Below are 7,273 nucleotides of genomic sequence, written 5' to 3'. Positions count from 1 at the left end.
ATACAGTAGTCAACATTTGAAGTGGATCAAAAAAAGTTCATCAAAGTTGTCCTAAGACAACAGCGCATTTTGGTTTCAGGATTTAGGTCAAGTTTGATGAAAGGTTTTGATCCACTTCAAATGTTGACTACTGTAGTCACAAAGAATTGTTCATGACAGAATCTGTACCAATACCATGGACCATAACAAGCATCACTTGGCCACTGAGTATAGTTTGGCCTAATCTGACTGTAAAACCCCAATTTTACAGTCAGTTGCTTTGACACAATCTGTATTGTTAAAAGCGCTATATAAATAAAGGTGACTTGACTTGACTTGACTAATCCTCAATGCATCCTTATAAGTGTAGTCATATGTCTTTCGCACGTTCAGTCTGCTTTTCTTCATTAGTAAAATGCAGTTTTGTAGGAGGAGTTGAATCATGTAGAATATGATTATATTGTCAAAAAAAATATATATATTAACATCCAATAGTGCATAAATATAGCAAAATGCTCTTCTTTATAGTTATTTTTCTAGCTGACTGATGTGCTTATGGACACCAAATGGTTATTCTGAGGTAAATGTATATTACGTTGCAATGTTTACAAGCTAACGTTTTCCGCAGTTTGAAACACTGAATGAGTTTTTACATGAGACATTTCAGTAAGTTGTACTGTAGGCTTTCTTATAAAATAGGCTACATTTTGATGTTAATTCATGTTCATTATGTACTATAGTAGTAAACAGAAAGATATAATGGGTTCACTTGCCGCTTGAACAGAGGCGCTAAAGCGATCGCGCCTACCGCATTAAAGAGTGCCAAAATGGTATTTATTGTTTGAATTTCGTTATGAATTTGGCATAATTTTAAAGCTGATACTTTGTTTATTAAAAAGTAACAAAGCTTTTTGCGATTAATGGACGGCAAGTGTGCTTCAAGTTCATGCATTAACAGAACACAGCATATAAACTAAGATCTTGATAAGAAGAAGCCATATTAGTAATGATTATAAACAAGAATTGTTAATGATATTGCCAATATCCACACAGCTGACAGCTTTACCTGTTGTAGTTTGTTCAAGTTGTGCACGAAATAGGCGCTGCTTTTCTGCACTTTCACTCCGCACGTCTCCGTCATGTCGATCTCTCTCGCGCTGCACAACTGAGCTGTTTAGCAGGTGTGTGTCAGTGCTGCTGTGCGCCAGAGATGAGGACCGTTTGAAACTCTTTTTTCCACTAAAACTTTGATGCGCATCATCTCAGTTTAATGATGCGCATTGTCTCAGTTTTGATACGCGAACATAACAAAAGATGTGATCGCAAAACAATCAGGAAAAAAGGCATTACATGCACATTTTTAAGTCATAACATGTAAATATATGAAGAGTTCCAATGCAAAAGCCTCTAAAAGCCATCTTGGTAAAAAATGAGATAATACTGAGTGAATGCTCTCCACACATAGTACATGTTCATCAAGTACTTTCACTTCAAATGTGATAAATCCCAGCCTCAACCCATTCAGAAGTACCATTACTTGCATAGAAACCTATGCATAGTAGCCAAAAAAAAAATTATAATTTTAAAGAAAAACGTCAGATGTACTTAGAGGCTTTTGCATCTGAACACTTCATATATAGTCGCCAGTGGCGACCTCAGCAAAAACTTAACTCGCAAATTAATATTTTTGGTCGCAAATGCGACCATTTTAGTCGCAGTCTGGAGCCCTGATATAGTAATAAAATATAGAGAAAGGCAACAGTTCAAAGAGGGAGTGTGCTGGGTGTGTGGGGTCCATAGTGATTTTACCAGCCCTTTTCCTCACTATGGAAGTGTAAAGATCTTGAAGGGTAGACAGGGGGGCACCAATAATCCTCTCAGCATTCCTGACTGTCCATTGTAGTCTCCTGATGTCTGATTTGGTAGCTGAGCCAAACCAAACAGTTATAGATGAACACAGGACAGACTCAATGACGGCTGAGTAGAACTGTTTGAGCAGCTCCTGTGTCAGGTTGAACTTCCTCAGCTGGTGAAGGAAATACAGCCTCTTCTGGGCCATTTTCACAATAGAGTCTATGTGAATGTCCCACTTCAGGTCCTGAGAAATGGTGGTGCCCAGGAACCTGAATGACTCTACTGCAGCCACAGTGCTGTTCATGATGGTGAGTGGGGGGATTGCAGGGGGGTTTCCCTGAAGTCCACTATTATCGGGGGCACCAATAATCCTCTCAGCAGTCCTGACTGTCCATTGTAGTCTCCTGATGTCTGATTTGGTAGCTGAGCCAAACCAAACAGTTATAGATGAACACAGGACAGACTCAATGACGGCTGAGTAGAACTGTTTGAGCAGCTCCTGTGTCAGGTTGAACTTCCTCAGCTGGTGAAGGAAATACAGCCTCTTCTGGGCCATTTTCACAATAGAGTCTATGTGAATGTAGAGATGATTGTGCCCAGGAACCTGAATGACTCTACTGCAGCCACAGTGCTGTTCATGATGGTGAGTGGGGGGATTGCAGGGGGGTTTCCCTGAAGTCCACTATTATCTCCACTGTTTTGAGCGTGTTGAACTCCAGGTTGTTATAACTGCACCAGACAGCCAGCTCTTTAACCTCCTGTCTGTAAGCAGACTCGTCTCCATTGTGGATGAGACCGATGACTGTAGCGTCGTCCGCAAACTTCAGGAGCTTGACAGAGGGGTCTTTAGCGGTGCAGTCATTGGTGTACAGGGAGAAGAGCAGTGGGGAGAGAACACACCCCTGGGGGGCACCAGTGCTGATTGTGAGGGTCCTAGATGTGAGTTTGCCCAGCCTCACTAGCTGCTGCCTGTCTGTCAGGAAGCTGGTGATCCACTGACAGATTGGGGTGGGCACGGAGAGCTGGGACAGTTTAGCTGAGAGAAGGTATTATGGTATTGAAGGCTGAACTGAAGTCCACAAATAAGATCCTTGCATAAGTCCCAGGTCTGTCGAGGTGTTGCAGGATGTAATGCTGGGCCTCTTTAATAACAGAGTTACTGTAGTTGTTTTTAGGCAGTTGGAAACAACCCCAGTAATTAGACTAGTATTAAAAATAGTTAAAAGATCATGTCCAATGGTATTGAAAATCTGTTTTAGAAATCTAGATGGAATTATATATTGAGAAGAAGAAGTTGATCGTAGACGTTCAACAATGCCTTTACAGGATTCAAAAGAAATAGGCTGAAAATCGCTCCACAGTATCAGACCGCTTGATCTCTCAGGTTGAACAGAGTTCCCCAAGGGCAGGTTAGATCTTAATTGAACGATTTTCTCATTAAAAATTTACAGAATTGTTCACACAGTGATATGGAAGCATCAGGAAAAATGTTGACGGGGGACTGAGCACAGAATCAATAACAGAGAAGAGGGTCTTAGGTCTGTGTAAGTTGTCACCAATAAACTCAGATATTTGGACTTGGCGGCCTTGACAGCTCTCTGATACACATATAAGGAATCTCTCCACATTTCATATGAGACCTGTAACTTATCCTTGCACCATTTTCGCTCTGCTCTTCTGCAAGCCTTTCTGAGCAAACGAGTTGAATCATTAAGCCATGGCTGGGGTTTAGTAACAATACGTTTGGGTTTTAACGGAGCAATAAGATTCAGAGTAGACAAACATTTTTGACTGAAGCAATTAAAAGGTCTGTTCACATCCTGCATAGGAGAGGACAGTTCAGGCAAAGGTGGATCAGTTATAGCATAAGAGGCAGCAAATCTCTCACATGAATGAGTGGAGAAATAACGATTCAAACGAGTCACTGAAGGTGTAGCAACTACTGGATCGGGAAAATGAGAGGAAAAAAGTACCAGTCTGTGGTCAGAAAACCAAGTTTCACTGATTTCAATGTCTGCTATTTGGAATCCATGTGAAAGAACCAAGTCCAACGTGTAAACCATGAGCATGAGTAGGCTCTTGCACCCACTGCACAAAATCAAATGAGTCAATAAGATTTTTAAATTCAGTTACATGGGGTTTAGTGGGGCTACATAAATGGATATTAAAATCACCGGTAACGCTTTAGATTACAACCCGCAATGTACTGCGTAAGTAAACAGAATTTACAGCGTAACTTTTTTGTAATTACAGTGTACCTATTCAGTACCTCCGTGTAGGTATAAGGTAACAATATGCGAAGTTTGGGGAATAAAGGAGTAATAATCTGTAAAATTACAAATTATTTCTACTGTAAGTATTTTGAAACTAAGGGGTACCTATTCTAATATTACGGGGTATGTATGACCTAACAATCTTATATTTGCAAGCGATTTAGCAAAAACATACACTGTGTACTTTTTTATAGCCTATACATATAAAACACGCTAGTAATTGTTTCAATCCAAACACTCGGTTGAGACTGTTTGGGTTAGGAAGCTGGCTTGATTTGACCCAATTTGGGTTGATATCAGTAATAAGTAACCCGACGTTGCTGGGTTATGAATGTGGAGGACGTGAATGAGAGCATGCAGCAAGTCACGTGAGTACAAAAGAGAACGGCTATGTGTGCGATGAAATCCAGGACTGCGGTGCTTAAGACGGGAACAGGTGTGGAAAATAGGAGAAAACTAATCGAAGCGCAGACGAGGGACATACTCTTGACTTTCAGTGTTTATTACTGTGTGTTTATTGGCGTGATGGTTTGGCCATAATAGTTTAACTAGTCATTACTAGTTAATCAACTAGTCATTAAGTCAGTGGGTGAAAAACATGAACAAATTGAACAAAATCTATTCTTAAACAAGCTTTTAAAAAGAATTTGGTTTAACTGTATAATCTGTATAAATATGTAGTTGCTTTGCTTTTTTTCTGAACTGGTGTAATAAATTGTAATCTTAATTAATAATAATGAATTCCCTTAAAATTAAGTAATCAAAGTCATTACACCCCTTTATTCCCCAAACTTTGCATATTATTCCCTTATACCTACACGGAGGTACTGAATAGGTACACTATAATTACAAAAAAGTTACACTGTAACTTCAGTTTACTTACGCAGTTCTTTGCAGGTTGCATATCTGGTTGTTACCCCCTTATTACCCAAACGTAACACATTGTTCCCTTATACCTACACGTATGTTCTTTATAGGTACACTATAATTACAGAAATGTACACCGTAAATTCAGTATACTTACATAGTTCTTTGCGGGTTGTAATCTAAAGCGTTACCAAATCACCCAACACTAAAATGTAATCAAACCGTGGAATCAGTTATCCTAGTAAATCAGATAATTAATTTAGAAAGGCATTGTTAATACGCGGTGGGTGATAGATATTAACACAGAGAACTGAACATACCAAATGTATTTGAAGAAGCTGTACCTCAAAGCTCAAGTAGACACCAGTCGGAATGGTACGTGTAATCAACTTTCGTTTAAAAAAACAGCTGCAAGTCCTCCTCCACGTCCAGTTTTCCTGGGGCAATTATAAAAGGTGCAATCCTGAGGAACAAGTTTTAATTCCTTTACCATGATCAAAATATTTTTTCTGTAATGAAATTCTATAATAAGAGTCCGATCTACCATGACACACAAGGAAATATGTGACACAGATATTACAAAACCATACAAATAAAGTATTTCTTTATTATATAAGTCAGAGGTATTCCTTTAAATTTCCAAGGCGCGGGCCTCTATATTTTCTTCCAAGCAGAGGTCCGAAAAAAAAAAGAAGCTTTTTATATGTATTGCATTTTTACATTTAGATACATGTGAGGCCATGTGACAGAAAAAAAATACTGTTTCTGTTCAGGGTTTTCCTCCTGAAATCTATACTATTTTAATATTTTAGCCCACTTAAAAGCATTATCTAAAAACAATGTAGCAACAATAATGAAAACGTTACCAAGCTAACAAACTGGTGACCAAAGTTTCATCATGGCGACGTAACTAGTTACACCGTGGCAACCGGAAAAGTGAAATTCCAGTTTCGTCGCCACAACGTAACTTTGTGACGTTGCCAGCTAGTAACTGCGACGTCGTGGCAACGTCGTGGATCAATAGTTGTGTGCTGGTAATCAGTTGGTAATTTTTATAATTATTTATATTCTATGGGCGGACATGCAATAGTTTAACCTAATTTATGTCCTCATTTGCCCAAACTAATTTAAAGGCTGTTTCAACAGCTGTGAATGATGAATAGACTCGAAATTAATTCAGTTCATTTATTTTGAAAAACGCACAAATATGAACAGTAAAATACACCCAAATTATTAATAAAAACACAGGATGTACAGCGAAATATGAATGAAAGCATTCAAGACGTTCCGTGCTCAGCATCATTATAAACAGATATGCTATGCTAGCATAATATTTGCTTGCAGACATTTGATTTCAGATAATTAAAGAAAGATACCATAATCACATAGATATAAATATTAACAAAAGTACTTAAAGTAGAATGTGGGTAATGTTACTCAACCAATCTGTCGCAGTTGTTGAACTTAATTGATGAGAAACAGAGAGAAATGTCTGACACGTCCTCTCCTCTCCAGCAGCTTATGTTCCCGGTGTTCCGGTGAATTCAGTTTCCCTGTTTCCCCCTCACAGCGCATGCGCAGCTTCAGTACAAAAGTTTTAGTGGTTTTGCTGTCTTTTCACAAGCACAAGGTTCATTTCATCATGTTCATTAGATAGCTAATTTGTAATTAAATACATGTATGTACGTAACGTCCTGTTCAATCGCTATAGAGTCAGATTTCCCTGCTAATTCTACCTTTGGCCTATTTTATTAAGTGTAACGTTTAGGCTACGATTAGACAGTTAAATTCCTTCGTCAGGGGGAATTATTTTGTTCGGACGCCCATTTCCATTTTATTGTTATTGTTGTTGTTAGTGTGTGTGTGTTTCTGTTAAACAACTGAAGCCTTGTCGAAATAATAACAAATAAACTATCAGAATCAGAATCAGAATGAGCTTTACTGCCAGGTATGTTTACACATACGAGGAATTTGCTTTCGTGACAGAAGCTTCCACAGCGTAACAGAATGACAGTGACAGAACAAAAAACCACAGATAATAAAAAATAAAAATAAATAAAAAATAGAAAGTAAAATAAGGAATAAAAAATATACAAATCGACAATTGTATGTACAGGTATATAACAATAGACAGTTGTATGTACAAGTATATTATGTGCAAATTGAAATGTAGACTGAGTATGTGTGTTAGATAAATAAGTGTAAGAGTGAATAAATAGTGTGTGTTCCACAGTTATTGTCAAGTGTTCATGAGATGGATGGCCTGAGGGAAGAAACTGTTCCTGTGTCTGGTCGTTCTG

Source organism: Sinocyclocheilus anshuiensis, unplaced genomic scaffold (assembly GCF_001515605.1).
Source record: "Sinocyclocheilus anshuiensis isolate Anshui unplaced genomic scaffold, SAMN03320099.WGS_v1.1 scaffold1669, whole genome shotgun sequence".
Classification (NCBI taxonomy): domain Eukaryota; kingdom Metazoa; phylum Chordata; class Actinopteri; order Cypriniformes; family Cyprinidae; genus Sinocyclocheilus; species Sinocyclocheilus anshuiensis.
Note: the sequence above shows the minus strand (reverse complement) of the source record.